The sequence below is a fragment of the Haliotis rubra genome, unplaced genomic scaffold (genome assembly GCF_003918875.1).
Source record: "Haliotis rubra isolate DU_JTF1 unplaced genomic scaffold, ASM391887v1 Scf1109, whole genome shotgun sequence".
Taxonomy (NCBI): Eukaryota; Metazoa; Mollusca; class Gastropoda; order Lepetellida; family Haliotidae; genus Haliotis; species Haliotis rubra.
In genome coordinates, this window is record NW_025765014.1 from 221,425 (window position 1) to 240,205 (window position 18,781).

Consider the following 18,781-nt stretch of genomic DNA (forward strand, 5'->3'; position numbering starts at 1 on the left):
CTATATCTACAATGAGACACGATTTAAGAAGTATGCAAGTGTGTGTGCGTTTGTTTGTAATATGAAAATTCGGTTTAAACATATTTATTTTCAGAAACTGGATCGGCAAACAAGCAGAAAGCTTATATCAATGCCTCTCCAGACGAACTAACATTTATGCGACTTGCATTTCATAACATTATTACAAAAGTACATGGTATCATAAATAACATTAAAAATACAATATACAAAGTACATGAACATAAAACAACATCCGTACAGCAAAAATACTTTTAGTTCTGAAAAGGGCCAGATGAAAACTTAAGACTGATTAAATCTTCATGAGGTGATAATGAAGTTATGTACAGATTCGATTTCTTAATGCGCCTTCTTTCTACAAGAGGTAAGAGATCAGTTTCTGAATATAATTTAGTATGACTTGTTCTGTAGCCCCACATATTGTTCTAAGTGCATCAAAATGCATAAAGCATTGATGCATGGCTAACTGTACAGTTACAACTACAATAATCAAATAATGGTAGAACAAAGAATTTATACATAACGAATAGTGTTTTTCTTGACAGTCTGTATTTGTAACACCTTAAACAATTTATCATTGGTGAAACTTTATCAAGTACAGAATTTATCTGTGCAGTCCAATTTGCGTCTTTTTGAAACCAGAGGCCTAAATGTTTGTGCTCGGATTAATAATAATTTTTGCATAAATAATATTGGACTAGTTAAAATTATTTCACTAATATCATTAATTGAGCATTTCCTGAAATCTCTCGAGAGAATTCAAATAATACCATATCAATGTATCTCACTTACATACTAATGTCACTAATGTCACCAGTTGAGCATTTCCTCAAATCCTCCAAAACAATTCAAATAATACCATAGTAATAAACATGCATCTCACTTTAATACAAACTTCACTAATCTCACTAATTATAATTGAGCACTTTGTTGAAACAAACTATGGCTCATCTGGACTAAGTGTTAACAAAACACAGAATAAAATAGGCAGGAAGGAGATATAGTATGCAGGTCAATGTTAGAGGCAGAAAGAAACGGTTGTATTCTTATTCCATGTGGGGGAATAAGAGAAGTTTTTTTGTTGTACAGATCCTCATACAGAGGATTAAACACACAGTTATGAGCAGGGTTGTACTGATTAGAGAAATGTTTAGTGACATACTGCAAAGATAATCTGATACGGCGATGATGTGAGGTTGGTTCATCAGCCTCGGCATGTAGACTTTCAATCGGAGAAGTACGAAAAGATCCAAGACAAGTCTCAGATCTCTAGAGCTTGATAGTGTATAGAATCCAAAATTGTAAGGTTGCTTTTGCAGGCTCCACCATAGATGATGGAGCCGTAATCCAGTTTGGAGCGTATAAGTGCTCGGTAGAGTTGGAGGAGGGTTTTCCAATCTCCTCCCCACTTTGTATTAGATACAACTTATAGCAAATCAAGAGCCTTTAGGCATTTATTTTTTAAATATTTAATATGAGGTCGAAAGGTCAAGTGCTCATCAAATATTAAATCCAGGAATTTCGCTTCTTTTACTACTTTAATAGATGTGTTATCTAAATATACATCTGGGTCTTTGTGCACATAATTGAAGTTGAACTATCATACATATAAGTAGGCCTACTGCAAATGTTTATATTTACCATGCATAAATAAATAAATAAAATAAAAATGTATTCACTATCTAGCTATTTTGATGAAATGGCAGGTTCTTCTGCTTAATGATATTATCAAAACATCAAGCAACCGCTTTTTGTGTTTGAAAAAAATAATATTACGGGTACACTCCAATAGGTAATGTTGACCAAGACGAAGCCTGGTTAATGCAACTTCATCACGCCTCTTACGAGGGCGAATTTCACAACTTTGTGTTACTGTAGGACTGAGTCTGTACATAGACGTATGTCTTCCAGTAGATCCAACATCCCACAAGTTTTGTCATTGAATGGATACCGACTTCCCAAAGGCACATTCGAAATCTCTTTGGCAAGGCCTGAATTCAAAATTATCAACCTCATCCTTTAGCAATCCTGACTTGGCAAGATTATCTGCTGTTTCATTACCCTGCAAACCGACATGAGCTGGTGCCCATACAATATCACATGAGATATATTTAGTATTCAGATTTGTGTCCAGTTTCAAAATTCCATAAACAATATCATTTCTGGAGCCATGCATTTACTCCAGACTCAATAGCCTTTATGGTTGACAATGAAACCGCAGAAATGATTGCTTCGTGATTATATTTATCCACCAATCTCAGTGCTTATAGAATTGCTATGAGTTCTGCTGCAAAAACTGATATATAATCACGAAGCCTGAATACATCGGAGATACTATAATCAGGGATCCAGAAAGCTCCAGCATCACGGATCATGGCCGAATCCTTGGAGGCGTCATTATAAATGTGTGTAAAATCATAGCATAGTCTTGGCTTAAGAAGAAGCCAAGGAGCAGTTTCAGAAGGTGTAGATGGATTTACTGGATTTAAGTGAACAACTCCAAGTTGTGCTGCTAATTTCAGAATGTTTAAACCAAACGTAATCTTGCCATGAGACCAGTCACACATGACATACTCCACACAGTCATAACGTATATCCGTCACTGACTGGTAGCTAGTAACGTTAGAGTGACATAAATTACCTCCCTTGTGTAAGATAATTTGGTTGTATACACAGTCACAACAGGTGGCAGTATAAGATAGCCGTGTGTAACGGTAGAGTGACAAGTATTTCCTCATTTGTGTAAGGTAGGTATGTTTTTCTCAGTGTGGCGATGGAATTCAGAATGCTCCATATACAAACGCCGGATTCTCTGTTTTTAATATTCAGCAGTGTTCTGACGTGGCGTGGCCTGTGTTTTAGTGGCCTGTGATAGTACAGAACAGTATAGTGTAAGGTGTTTATGTTATATATACAGTATACCCTGGTTATAATGCCACCGTTTGTCCTCGGGAAATTGTGGCGTTATATCCAGGGTGGCATTATCACCTGGTAGGACAGGTACGGCATTGTCTATGAAATCAACAAGGTGTAACTCCTGTAATGAGCCTTGAATGACTGGATAATCCCAGCGTCACGGGGCTGCTGGTGACTTTTTGTTGTGGTAGCAGGAAGTGTACTGTCGGAGTCGCCATGATTCCTTCATAGTAAACTGGGGGTGAACATGTCTACTTTAAGCACTTAATGAGTTTGGTCAATTAATCCGTGTCATGTCAGCTAACCAATTAAGATATGTACAGTTGTACCAGTATATTATAAGGGCAGGAAATCCGTTCACAGTGTTAAACCAGCTGAGGGCAATAAAACAGTGTGTCCTTCAATGGCGATCAAGTCAAAAATACCCCATACGCCAATACCAGGGGATTTCAATATTCAGCTGTGTTTTTATGTTGTGTGGAGGAAACAAACACCACGCCACTGTGTTTAAGCAGTTTGGAACCACCACTGTACAATGGATTTATGTGAGTTAGGGGTCCGTGACGACCCACCGGGATCTGGAACAATACAAGGGGGAAACTGAAAGTGCAAATTGCCTAGTGCTCGCACTGTTTGTAAGATTATAGCTCTAGGATATTGCGTGTGATATGCATTTCGCTACATGATTCAGTATTGCCCCATGAGATGAACGATCTCGTTCGGTACTAAGATGTTTTGGCGAAACACACCTTGAACTGATTGAGATCTTGTGAATTGAACCCAGTCATGCCCTGGAGGCTCCCTGTTGGATAGAATCATAGAGTATGCTGTACCCTTTCACAAGAAATCATTAGAAGATATTCAGGTTACCAAAGTATCAATGTCATACTTTAAAGCAGTCTTTGTAAATTGGTGTATGTTTGCGTGCGTGCGTGCGTGCGTGCGTGCATGCGTGTGAATATATATATTCATACATGAATACACTTCAGACCGTGTTACTTGACCTTGAATTAAAGTTTGATAAATCATGTAGCTTTTTAAACACCTTTCCCATAAACTATAAGATTAATGTACCAGGTGTATTGAGATGTACATTGATTGCATGGTACGTTTTGGTTTGGTCTTGTACGGTACGGTCTAGTACGTTATGTTATGTTAGGTCACGGTACAGGACTGTACATTGTTAGGTATTTAGTTTATATATAGGACTAACACCTGCTGGAAGTAGAGAAGTGTTGTGTTGTGCTGTAAGATGATATAAGTTGTCTCCCCTGTGTAAGGCATGGACGTTAAATATAGTGCCATATCAACTGTAGAGTGAGATGAGTTCCAACAGGTTAAACAACCACCGAAAACATGCGTCAACATTTTGTTTTATACAGAAATGTCGTTATTATTTCAAAGACATTCATTAAACATTAATTTGCATGCAGCATAGTGCATTATATCATGGAGATGCCGTTGTGGGTTTTAAAAAGAAATAGGATATAATAAAACCATACAGCCTCATTGTATTCACTCCTGTGAAAACACCTGGCGCTGTTGAGTCACATACAGCTGTTGATGCTGTTCACATCTTTGCCACAAATACAGCAGTAACCATAACCTGTCTTGGACAGCCCTTCTACCACTGGTGTTCCTGTATCGGTCACAGGGCATGCGGTGCTGCTGCCACTGATACCTAAGTCTTGAAATGAGATACATTGAATACCTGTCCTGCTTCTGACCGAAAATGTCTCTGTTTCCAATCCTGTGCTTACGACGTTGTGTTTTCGTCGATCGTGGTATGATTCGGAAGTTGGATGGTTGCTAGTTTGGGAATCCCCAAGTTGTGCAGAGCAATTGATGACATGCAATATGAAGAACATGTAGGTGCATCGCGTCCATGACTAAAAGAACCCCATTTTATGCACACTGGGTGCTATTGGCAATGCAGAAAGTGCTTCCCCTTTCACTAGATAAGTCATCATCACAGTGATCCGGTTTAGTCTCTATTCGCCTACATCTCAATTCGCATTCAACCCATATCGCATACAAAATCAATGTAGGCTAATTGGGATTAGAAAATGCACCCCCGATACTCTTATAATGAGCCTGACTCACTGGTCAGGGCCATACTAATCTTGATCGAGTGTTGTTATGAGGATATGTAGTTGAGTAGAAAGGGTTAGTGCATCCACTAAGTTACAACTGGGTTATAATAAAATGAAAGGGAGCAATGCATAAGCTAAATTGTAAAAGCAATGATGAGATATAGTTAATTTCTCACTGTAAAATACTCAGTTTTCTGCTACTAATAGGCTTTAAGCCAACTTAACCCTATAACATGGAGTGTTCGCCAAGCAGTGATAGTCACAATGGCCAACTTGCAGAGAACAGAGTTCATTTTATCTCAGAGAGGAGGAAGACAGGTACTTAATGATGGCCACAAGTATCGACTGAATGTTGTGAGACAGGTAGACACACACTGGAAGTGCGTCATAGATAAATGTAAGGATAAATGCAGTACCACTGGCGACCACATATCTTCCGTCACAGAACACACTGAGACTTCAGACGGGTTCCCGATGGTAGACGAGGGAGATGACAACAGGATGTACATGGATGGAACATTTTATGTGTGCCCTGGGCCCAAGTGTATGTTTTGCACTGCCTTGCACAAGACCAGATGTATCCAGTTGCCTTTCCCCTACTTCCCAGCAAATCCCGTGACACATATATCAGACTGTTTACTGACTTAATGCCCCTATTCCACACAGGCCACGAATCCCTCGAATCGCCACGAAATGACAAATTTGAGGATTCGTAGTTCAATCGTAATCAGCTCGTCAAGTTCTTAACTAATTCGTAATATAGTTCTTGCGATTATTGAGCAATCGGGAATTCTTGGCAAAAGTTTTGAACTGGTCAAAATTTTGGCCACGAACTCCCCATTAAAAATACTCGTAGTTAATTCGTAACAAATTCGTAGTGCATTCTTAAACATCGTAACCGAATCGTAATATACCGGTTATACCAATAAAACTTGAAAAAAGATGAAAAAAAGTCCAAAGTTTGTTTTTGTTTGCGCTTCCGTTACCAAAGCTCGGTTCGAGCAGAAATTGTGACAGATGGATTGGGGCAATGTGAAGATTGAAAACAAACATTCATGGCATAAACACCAGAACATAGTGATCGGGGGAGCTGTTGTGCTTGTAGTCAGTAGAGTGATACAAGCCATGTCTGGCCTTATGTTTCTATTAAACAGAACATTTCACTGTTAGAATAGAGCTTAAGATAGTCCCTTATCACTTTGCCCTCACGATTGTCTCTGTTGGGTGCCTGGAACTGGGGTATCCCCTCCACCTGTTGGTCTGCCCTCCAGGCACCGGGGATATTGTTGTGCTCCTCATCATCCCGGTCCACGTCTGCATGTCCAATGGTAGGGAACCTGATCCTCAATAAGTTGCGGAGGATGACTCCTGTCTCCACCAGTAATCAAACCACATCGGGTCCTTGTTCCATGGTGCCAAGTACGCATCTCCATCTGTTGGCCAGTATTCCGAAACCACACGTTTGCCCTTGGATAATCTGTAGTTGGCCACCAGCATGTCATTGTCCAGACCCTTCCTACCATAGGGTTTCATGAGGAAAATCCTCAGGGAAAAAGCATCATCCCCCAGGATGTAGTAGGGTGTGTCTCTGTCATCATTGGGCAGGGAATCGCTGTCAGGTAAGTTTATGGTGTTGTCATCAATGCACTCTTTTAGTTCTGAAGCACCAACAGCTGTGCGTCAGACTGATGACCTTCTCTATCCAGATAAACGTATAGTCCGCATTCACCAGGGCCAAAAACACCTCGGAGAAGAAGCCTTTGAAGTTGAAGAACACACTGCCTGATTTGTGTGGTTTCCTGATGGCTATGTGTTTGCCATCCAAGGCCCCCATGAGGAACATTCCATCGGTCCTGGAACTGCTAGGTAATGGCCTTCCAGCCCTCCTGGGTCCTTGGCATTGGCATGACTTTATCCTTCAGCTCCTGTATGATGGCCTGACAGACTTGATGCACAATCCATACCACTGTGCTGTAGCCACATCGGAAGTCATACTGGATAGTTTGATACTGGTCTCCTGTAGCCAGGTATCTAAGGGTCATGGCTAGCTTCATTCCGGCATCTAAGGTTGGTCCCATGTGGGTGTCCCACATCTGGATGACTGGGCTAATCCTGTTGTGTAGCTCATGAAACATGTGGGGTGGCATTCTCACATAGTTGGCAAAGGTATTCTGATCTTCCATCCTCAGTCTGTTATAGTGACCATATTCTATTCTTCTACCTGGTGTCAGCGGGGTCTAACCCTACACCTGGATGATCTTCCCTCCTCCTTCGAAGCAGTCTTCTTCTAGCAGTCAGCAGCCAATACTACAGCTACTCTACGTTGAACATCCATTTTGGAACAGTTACCCAAACAGGGGTTACGGCCTTTTTATACCTATCTCCCACCAATTGTCAGGAATAGTCTCGAATTCATTTATTCGTAACTGATTCGTACGCGCATTCTGCATATTCTTAACTGATTCGTAACTGAATCCTAACCTTTCGTAATAGATTCTTGTTAATTGTAGCGAATTCTTAACAATATTAGACCCGTGAAGATCCGGGGTAGAATAGGTCTTCAACAACCCATGTGATTGCCATAAAAAGGCGACTATCTTGTCGTAAGAGGCGACTAACGGGATCGGGTGGTCAGTTTCGCTGACTTGGTTGACACATGTCATCGGTTCCCAATTGCGCAGATCGATGCTCATGCTGTTGACCACTGGATTGTCTGGTCCAGACTCGATTATTTCAGACCGCCGCCATATAGCTGGAATATTGCTGAGTGCGGTGTAAAACTAAAATCACTCACTCACTTAACAATATTCGTGATATTACAGCCAAATGCCAAGACTATTCGTACCTCTATCGTACCTGAGTTGTAACTGAATCGTAGAACATCCCGAATTGAAACAGTAAATTTGCACAATTCCACGAATCCTCAAATTTATCAATTTTTGGCGATTCGTGGTCTGTGTGGAATGGGTGTGCTTACAACTGTCGGTGTTGATCAGAACCAATAAGCATTTGGAGGGTTTTCACAACGGCTTCAAGAAATTCGCCAAAAAAACATCACCCCAAAATATATGAATTCGTAATGGCCATTAAGAAATTGGAACCAACGAACAGACTGGCACGCAGACAGATCGATCATGGAGCAGCTGTCCGCCCAAGATCAAGGATCTATAGAAACCTGAATAGTCGCTTGGATAAGCTTCGCGAGCAAATTGCTTCTGGACAATCACCCCTTCAGTTCCTCGACAGCGGCTGGTCGGCTTATCAAGTTGAAGTGAGAATGGACATCCCCAAATGTGAACTTTGTCAATATTGATGTGATATGATATGATGTGATGGTGTGATGTGATATATGATAAATAAATTATCATTTCATTATGATCAGAAAATGATATGATGTAATATATGATAAATAAATTATTATTTCACTGTAATCAGAAATGACAAATAAGAGAAATAAATAAATTCTTTAAAAAACTTTCCTTTAACTTCTTCAACTGGAAGAGTCCACCTTTAGATAATAGGGGTGACACTAGTTTATCAACGCGTAATCAACAGTCAACAGACCATGAATTTTATTTAATGTCATAGCTTGAATAAGATTGCATCACAACGAGGGACAGTCACCCACAGTCGCACTCGTTCTGTGAGAGTTCATTGAATGTCTCGGTGCGAGTTTCCTTCGATGTAGGTTGGTCATCTGATGCCAAGGCTCGCTGTACAAAAGTAAGTGAGTGAAATGCATAAGTTTATATTGGGAATTTGCATAAATCCATCATTCATTGTGTTGTGTAACAAGATGCTAGACGGAAAAATTAGTTGAGAAATGAAGTAGTTCCGGCAAGGAGATTTGGATATTGCAATGGACACATCGATTTTCTCAAACTCAGAAATCTCAGTCGTTCACACTTAAGTATGTAATAAATATGTATTTAAAATTCCTATGTCTTCTTTTTCCACTTTTCTCAAACTCAGACATCTCAGTCTTTCTCACTTAAAGGTCACATGCAACCAAACAAAAACAAACATATTTAAAACACAATTATCATTTTTTCGCGACATATAATATACATTGCTGATTATGAAAACAACCAAATAAACCAAATTATATGCGTACAATCGCAAATCAAAAGTGCAATATTTTGTACTTGGGTTTACTTCCCTCGAAACGAAGCACCCGGGATACCGAACCCAGTCAGAGCGGGTGGGCGTGCACTTAAGTGTGACGAAAACTTTCATTGGCTGGTTCATTTGCCAATAGGCTTAGGGCTCTTTGTATGTGTATAGAGATGTTGGGTTTTGTAAGTTGAGTTGAGTTGGGCTTTACGTCACATCGGCATTATTCCAGCCATATAGTGACGAGAACAAGTTGGCATTACTAAACATTGTAAGTACAGAGTCGGGATGAGTTTTATTTCCAAAACATATATTCATTACATTGTCATTTAAAAACGGAAAAAGTCATAGCACCAAATTTAAAAGCAGGCAATTCGTTAGTCACATTACACAGTTACAATTTATGATACAGATCAACTTCCCTCAGGTAGTTCACGATCAGATGAGCGCTCACGCGGGAGAACAGATCTTTCAGATTTGTTGCATCATAATGTGAGTCCCTTGCAGACGACAAGTCCACACAGTCAAGCAGAATATGCTTGATGGTGAAAACCTCATCGCAAGAGACACACATGGGGGGTCTATCCCCATCCGTCTTCAGCAGATAGTCATGTGTAAACCGACTGTGGCCAATGCGACATCGTCGTAAAATTACCTCATCGCGTCTTGACTGACAACCCAAGTAGGTATAACCAATTGTTGGCTTCAATTCATACAGTTTATTTCTTCCTACTTGGGTGTCCCACCTTTTTAGCATGAGGTCCCGAGTATAGCTTTTGATAGTGGGTTTGAAATCACTGTACGGGATCAGCAGTGGAGATAAGGGTTTGTCATGAGCTGCTTTAGCTGCAGCTTGAAGTAACATTTTGAAGTGCTTGAAGGCAAGATAATGAATCTGTAAAAACGATGAAGTTTTTAGAGTGATTCTGCTGTTTCATGTAGGTCAAAGCTGAGAAGAAAGCTTTGGCCTCGGCAGTGAAAATGGAACTGTTGTCGGGAATCCTAGAGGAGACAGTCTTGGATCCAATGACTGTAGCACTAGCAACTTGGCTCTGATCCTTCGATCCGTCTGTGAAAATGGATCTATGGGTGTCATACTTGGGAACGTAACTGGTTGTATTCCTGCTGGAACACCAAAGGATTTGTTTCGGACTTTTTGAGTTTAGTGAGGGAAAGACCGACCGAGGTGGTTTCACCATCTGCAAGGGTGGTGAAGACAGGAGTCGGTAAGGTGTTATGATATTGAGATTAATTTTAGCTGCAGATATGTGTGGTTGAGTTCTGATTCCAAGTGGTGGAACCAGGCTTGGCAGTTTGGGAAACAGGTTTTCATAAAGAGGGTTGAAAACACAATTGTATGCTGGATTGGACTGATTTGAACGTAATTTAGTGATATACTGCAGTGAAAGTTTAATGCGGCGTTGTTCAAGGGTAGGGTCGTTAGCCTCTGCATATAGTCTGATCCCCTCCCCACTATGTATTTGAAACGACTTTTTGGTAAGTCCAGAGCCTTCAAGCACTTGGTTTTCAAATATTTTATGTGTGGTAAGAATGTCAGGTGACGGTCGAATATGAGTCCCAGGAATTTGGCTTCTTCTACTACCTTGATGGGAGTACAATCTAAAGAGAGGTCTGGATCCTCGTGTGGTTTGTATTTACGACAAAAGTGAATACAATCTGTTTTGGATTTTGAAAACTTAAAGCCATTTTCATTGGCCTATTGTTTGATTTTGTTAAGACAGAGTTGTAGCTGCCTTTCTATTGCGTGCATGTTTTTAACACGACATGAAATATTGAAATCGTCCACGAAAAGGGACCCATCAACACAACTGTTGAAGACGTTACTGAGGCTGTTAGTTTTGATGCTAAAAAGGGTGACAGACAGGATGCTGCCTTGAGGGACGCCCTGATCTTGGTGGAAATAATCAGACAATGTGGAACCTACCCGTACTTGAAATTGTCTGTTGTTTAAAAACTGAGATACGAACTGTGGTAATCTGCCCCTCAATCCAAATTCATGTAAATCTTTTAAGATACCATGTTTCCACGTTGTATCGTATGCTTTTTCTAAATCGAAAAAGATAGATACTGTATGCTGTTTGTTGACAATGGAATTTTTTATAAAAGATTCCAGACGCACCAGATAGTCAATGGTACTTCGGTTCTTTCGGAAACCACATTGGAGGTCACTAAGGAGGTTATTGGTCTCCAAGCACTAGATTAATCGATTGTTGACCATACGCTCCATGGTTTTACAAACACAGCTAGTGTGTGATACAGGACGGTAGTTTGAGGGATCAGTATGATCCCGGCCTGGCTTTGGTATAGGGATGATAATGGCATTGTGCCACGAAGGAGGAAAGTTTCCAGTTGTCCAAATGTCATCAAATATATTAAGTAGTGTTTCCAAACTTGGTGGTGTTTGAGGAGCTGATAATGAATATCATCAGCTCCTGCCGCAGTGCCGTGAGCCTGCCCCAGGGCAGTACGTAATTCATGGAGAGAAAATGTTTAATTGTAATCCTCACCATTATCAGACTTAAAATCGACTGATTTCTTTTTCTTGTTGCGTTTGGTATTTCTGGAACTAGGGGTTCTAATTTGTGGAAGAGGAGTGGTTTGCCAAAGTTTCGCCAAGTTTATTTGCAATTTCAAATTTATTTGTTGAAAGAGAGTCACCATCTTTGAGATGGCGAACACCAGATTTGGATCCTTTGCCCTTAATCTTTTGACTCATGTTCCACACCTTGTGTGTGCGGGAGTTGATTTTGAACACATATTTCCTCCATGACAGGCGTTTACTTTGCTTAAATGTACGTCTTGCCCTGACATTTGTTATTATATCAGCATCATCAAGTTCAGGTTATGCACAGTAGGATGTTGTCGGAAGTATTTTTCCGCCTTCTTCCTATTTTTCCTAGCTTGTTTACAGTTTGTATCAAACCATGGTTTGCGTATGTGCGGGTTTGCAGAGGACTTAGGAATGGTTTCGTCTCCAATAGTATTTAAGATATCAGAAATTAGTTCAATGGGATCAGGAACATTCCTGAAGATGTCTGGTATAAGTTTTTCGGAGCGAAGAGTTCGGAATAATGGCCAATTGGCCTTAGTAAAATTCCATCTTGTTGAAGGTGGTTCATCCGTGTGATTGATAGGAGTAAGAATAGTTGGGAAGTGGTCACTCCCACAAAGGTCTTCGTGGCCGACCATTCAAACTCGTTTAAGAGATTAGAATCCGTAAGTGATAGATCAAGTGCAGAGTATGTTCCAGTGGCAGGATGGAGATAAGTGTTTGATCCATCGTTGAAGATGAATAGATCATTAATGGAGAGAAAATCTCCAAGGACCTTTCCCTTATTATTTGTATCAGTACTCCCCCATCGAGGGTTATGGCCGTTCAAGTCGCCCATGATTATGCAGGGCTTTGGGAGTTGACCATACAAGTTCTGAAGATCTGATTGGCGGACAGTTGAGGAGGGAGGAAGATAGAGTGAACATAGTGTAAATCCTATGTTCAGCGTTATGCGGACAGCAACAGATTGTAGATTGATGTTAAGTGGGACGGGGGCTATGGAGGATGCCCTGACTCACCAGGATAGAAGTGCCTCCAATAGCTTTAACACCGGGAAGAGAAAAGGAGTGGTAGGAATTGTATGACGGGTGTCAAATTTATCAATCCTTTTTAGGTAGGTTTCTTGGAGACAAAACACGGGTGGTTTGAAGTCTTGAATCAATAACTGTAATTCGTTAAAATTATTCTTAAGTCCTCTGCAATTCCACTGAATCATGTTTTGTGGATTCATGGTGCTCCCACTGGTGACATGCCACGTGACCGTGAGGAAACGTTTGAAGTGCACCTATTGGTGTCAGGTGGAGATGGAGTGACTTCCATATCCAGAGGGCCAAAGGAGTTATGGACCTCGACGGGGACCTCTAATGGAGAGGTGGCCTTTGGTTTTGGGTTATGCAGTTGCTCAAGCTGCTTTAGTCTCTGTAGCATCTGTTTTCCTTTTTTTTTTTTGTTGGCGCACAGTTTCTGTTTCTGGTTTTGGCATTTGTTCTGGTGTTTGTGATTCAGAAGTTTTGACTTTTGGTTTTAGAAATTGATGGGCTGAGTTGTGTTGATTTGAGTTGGTTGAGAAGATGTGATCCATGTCAGATCGGTCTGACACGAGATAGTTGCAGTAGGGATAGAAGGACGCGAGACAGCAGAAGAGTAGGTGATGGTTGAAGGGGCTACAGTTAAACTTGCAACCCTCTTCTAAGCTTCATGAAAGGAGACATTTTCTTTGTGTTTGATCTTTAGGATCTCGGATTCGCGTTGCCACACTGGACAAAACTTGGAAGAGGCCAAATGGTTACCACCGCAGTTTGTGCACTTCACTTCCTTAGTACAGTCATTGCCGTCATGCTTGTCACCGCAGTGGTAACTTCTTTCAGAAGAGAACCGATAGGAGCTTTGTAACATTGGCAAACTCTCCAAAGATACCTTTGGAGATTGCAAATGGATTCAGTTGAAAAGGTTGCTTGGCACAAGCTTCAATGGTCAGGTCGGAAGGGCGAATTGTTGGAATCCATGTGTCTTCGTTTTGAACCGGGGTGTTGGGAAGCCATGTCGTAAGTAATGTGGTTCGGCAACCCCCTCTACCCACCCTCCATGGAGTGTCTACAAGGACGATCTTATATTGCTTCAAAGACCGGGGATAAGGGGTGGTTATACTCCAGCGAATTTGACATGAAATGCTGTAGCTGTCCACCAGATAAAAGGTCAGGATGGTTCGGCCCATGGCAATCAATTGGAGACGTACAGAAATCGGAGGTCAGCATCACCAGATTGGCCCATGAGCAACCGCCTTCTGTGCATGGGTCTGCAAGGCTAATTTGTTTTGGAAGAATATCAGTTAGCATTTTGAACATGGCCAAAAGCGTTATGTAATACCAAATTTTGTATAAACATTCCATGCACATTCTACCACCCGTCTAGGCAAAGTTCGGGTCGAAGTGGTGTGTTGGATTATTGAACACGGTTCCGTCATCCTCAACCACCAGACTCCCTTCCTCTGCCGACACAGGGACGCAACCCACGGCACACGGGTTGCCCAATTTGGTCGCCTTTTACATCCAGCAATGGGGCGAAGAACCATTGGCGTTACCCAGCACCCACCACGAGGAGGTTGCTCTTCAAGGGTGCCATTGGGTTTTCTAAATACATGCTCATTGTTTTAGTATAACATCAACAGACCTCATAACAAGTCATGTGTACAAGTATCACACCTGCATGTCTGTGTAATTACATAATGTGACAGACAGAACTCAGGTACGCGAGCCATACATCAACGGTGTATAGCCTGATAGGTGTTCAAGGTCACATGCAACGTAAAACACAACTTTGCAGATTCTGAGAGCTTTTGGTATGGACTTACCGAAATAAATCAACTTATAAATGCTTATAAAGTTACAAAGTAATGCGATGAAAAAACCCGCGCGATATCGGAGTTCAAACGATTCACTAATTTTCCCCCAGCGTTTTGGGGAAAAGTGGTTTCAACAGCTGGGCTGCGCTCATAACACATGCGCAGTGAAATAGGTTCGCGCAGCTTGGTAGCGGGTTGTCCGGTGAATACTCGGTGAAGGCTTTGGTGTGAGCTATTTTTAAAAATGTTTTGTTGATATTTCACAGGCGCGAGCTTTTTATATGTTATGTCAGTAGATTACCGATTTAACTGTTTATACAATTTCATTTGTTTATTTCACCGCACGCGTACGTTCTTCTTACCGAGTCAGTTTGATACTTAAAAGCAATGTCATTATTTAGCGTTGACAGAATTTCTAACTGTGATATAGATATGTCGTTGTCACAGACAAAACTCAATGTCTTGTTTTATTGACACCTATGTGTCTGCACGCCTGTCTGCTAATGACAGTATTCAATACACAACTTCGATCACTGACCACATGCAATTTGAACTTAACACCTATCAGGCTATACACCATAAACAAAATGCATTGATTTATGGCCCGAGGTCGGTCTCTGTCACATTATGTAATTACACAGACAGGCAGGTGTGATACTTGTACACATGACATGTTATGATGTCTGCTGATTGCAAAATGTTATACACAAAAAATGAGCATGTATTTACAAAACCCAACATCTCTATATATACACACAGACAATGAGCCGTGAGGGCATCTGCAAATGAACCAGCCGTTACACTTGAGTGCACACACACCCGCTCTGATTGGGGTTCGGTATCCCGGCTGCTTCGTTTCTTGGGAAGTAAACCCAAGTACAAAATATTGCACTTTTGATTTGCGATTGTACGCTTCTAATTTTGTTTATATGTTATTTCATAATCAGCAATGTATATTATATGTCATGAAGTGATAATTGTGTTTTATTATGTTTGATTTTTTGGTTGCATGTGACCTTTAAGTTCAAATTGCATGTGGTCAGTGATCGAAATTATGTATTGCATATTGTCATAAGCAGACAGGCAGGCAGACTCATAGGTGTCAATTAAACAGACATTGAGTTTTGTCTGTGACAGAGGCAAATCTATGTCACAGTTAGAAATCCTGACAATGCTAAATAATAACGTAAGTATCGAACTGACAAAGTGACTCGGTAAGAAGAACGTGTCGTGAAATAGTCAAATGAAATAATATATACAGTTAAATCGGTAATCTACTGTCATAACATATAAAAAGCTCGCGCCTGTGAAATATAAAAAAAGTCAAAACATTAGAAAGAAAGCTCACATCAAAGCCAACTCCGAGTACTCACCGCCAGCGAAGGTTTTCCGTCTTGAAATGTCAACACTTCATTGGTTAACACATAGCTGAGTAGATCAAGATCCTTAACAAGGTTCGTTTATGTAACGAGTAGATTATTTACTATTTGTTGTTCGTGTACACAACGAAGATAAGACTACTCCTGCTCAAGACCATATAATCTGGGAATCCCCGCATCAAGCTGCGTGAACCTATTCACTGCGCATGCGCCATGAGCGCAGTGCATCGCAGCGCAGCACGGCTCTGGAAACCACTTTTCACCCAAGGTGGGGTGAATTTAGTGAATCGTTTGAACTCCTATTTCGCGGGTTTATTTCATTGCGTTATTTTTCAACATTATAAGTTGAATTTGCATTTTTTTTAAATTTGTTACTGTAAGTCCTTACCGAAAGGAATCAGAATCTGCAAAGTTGTTTTTTACGTTGCATATGACCTATAAGTATATAACAAATACGTATAGCTTTCCTGTATCTTCTTTTTTCACATCTCTCAAATCGGAAATCTCAGACTTTCACATTTATATATATATATACATCATGCCTTTGTTTTCATTTTCCACTTTTCACAAACACAGAAATCTCAGTCTTTAGCACATAAGTAAATACTGAATACGTATACTGTTCCCACGTCTTCCTTTTCAGGATGATCACTGATTGTTGATTGCTCTACCTTCTTGAAGTTTTATGTTATGCAACGTTGTATGTACAAATGACTACTTTTATCACCTCTTGCTTGCATCATATATAAGCTTATAAAGACTAACCTCTGTATCCATCTCCATTTATACGCAGACCAAGATTACAAACAAATCTGGCGGCATGGAGGAACAATGGGAGGACACATCTTTTGACGCTTTAAAAGAAAGTAATGATTTTTCGAATTGCCTTCTCGACTGATGTGTTAATTGTTCTGTTTCCCATTGCTTTAACTACAGTATCAACAAGGGACTCAGTTTTGAAACTTTGTAATATCTAAAAATCATTTTTTTTACTCGATCAAGTAGACATTGTTACGTTAAAACAACAGTTTCTATAACAAAAGACAACAGTTGCTATTCATGGACCTTTTTACATTATCTAGGTGCAGACGTTCCAGTTTCATTTACTGAGGAAAAAGGTGAGGTTACTTCGAGCAACTGATAATCTGAGATATACTTATTTCATTTCCTGCTTTTCTTGCTATATCTGAACATATAAAGAGAAGGTGGTTCTTTAGCATTATTGCAAACATTCGTGAGTGTTGCAACATATAATGTTTTCTTTGCTGGAGTCCATCTAAACCATATTGTCAGACTTCCATTTTTGTTGAAGAAGGGGTGACTGGGTGAGATTACTGACTTTGTGTGCAGGTGGATTAGGTGCTGGTGGATTAGGTGCGAATCCCATATTTGACTCAACCCTAAAAAAGCTGCACTTTACTGAGAAATTGTAATCTGAAATATGACATATCTTGCATTTAATCACTTTCTAAAAAATCATGCGTGAGCGTTGTCTTGATATAATCAAGTAAATGTTATAATTCTTCATTCAATATTGTTCACAGTTACGCTGTACACAACTGACTTGTGTGTGTTGGGTTTTGAATTCCACGATCCCAGTCATTGGCACCAAAGAACAACATGGAAATGTTTGCCTGATCCTGACAAGTGCTACCTCCATCTCCGCAACATGCAACTCAGCAAACAGTTGCGTACATTAAAGGAAAAGGTTGATACTGGTCATAGACATTTGAGGACCATGAATGGACCTTTGGTGTTTGTGTTTGAACATGACACAGACGATGATGCCAGACAAATGGTTGCTGAAAATCCTTACATAAAAAAGACCTTCCTTAAATTTTTACAAGAGATTGACAGTGAGGTAAAATCTATAAAAATGGAAATTGCAGTTGGCGTGGCAACAAAGGATGTGACTCAGGCAGCAGGTATGCTTTTGTTCAACTACTATATGATATTAGCAAACAAATTAAGAGAAGGGCCCTAGGTGTAAACTCAGTCTTTAAGAGAGAGAGGCTATCTTTCTGTCACTGGTAAATTGCTTTCTGTGAAAGGAATCCTAGCAACGACTAAAACATAGCTTCCATGCAGCTCCAGTCGTTGTGGTTTATATTTCTCAACTTCTGAGGTACAATCAAACACGTTTTGTTCTACCGAATTTTCAAAAAGACACATCCAGCCAGCCCTTGCTCAGAAATTGTATAATCAATGTTTCAACATCCAGGTCCTTTGACACATCCATGTTTAAATTGCTGTGCAATTTTACTTCTTATGTTCCCGTGTTTTTATTCTTTTGAACAAATTATTAGCCTTTGCATATGTTTGCGACGAATGCAACGAGTATTACCACCATTTGTTAGTGATTCACGTATGATTCATCATGTAGTCAAAATCGTACATATGGATTTTATGCGGCTGTGGAAAGGTTGTGTCACACTAAATACTAGACATACGCATGTCCAAAGCGAACATAAAACTCACAGTCCCATGTACCCACCACTAACCCCCTCGGCACCAAGATGTGTCGTTATTAAATTTAACTTTGTTTCTTAGGTAAATACACCCTTCCTGAAATGACCGACAAGTGCGAGGGAAATGAGTCATCATTTGGAACCGGGACAAAAAGGGCACATGGACGTTCTGCAGGTATGATTATAAGACCTTCACATCTGTTGTTTTCTCTTGTTTGTGACATCTGTGCTTCTGTGCAATAGCTGTAATTCAAAATTTCATTCGGAAGCATTTCGGTTGTTGACACGGGAATAGAGTTAACCGTTCATGGATCTGTTTGCAACGAGATTCAACAAACAGATGGCAACATTTTCATTTCTAGTTGCAGATCTACTGTTTT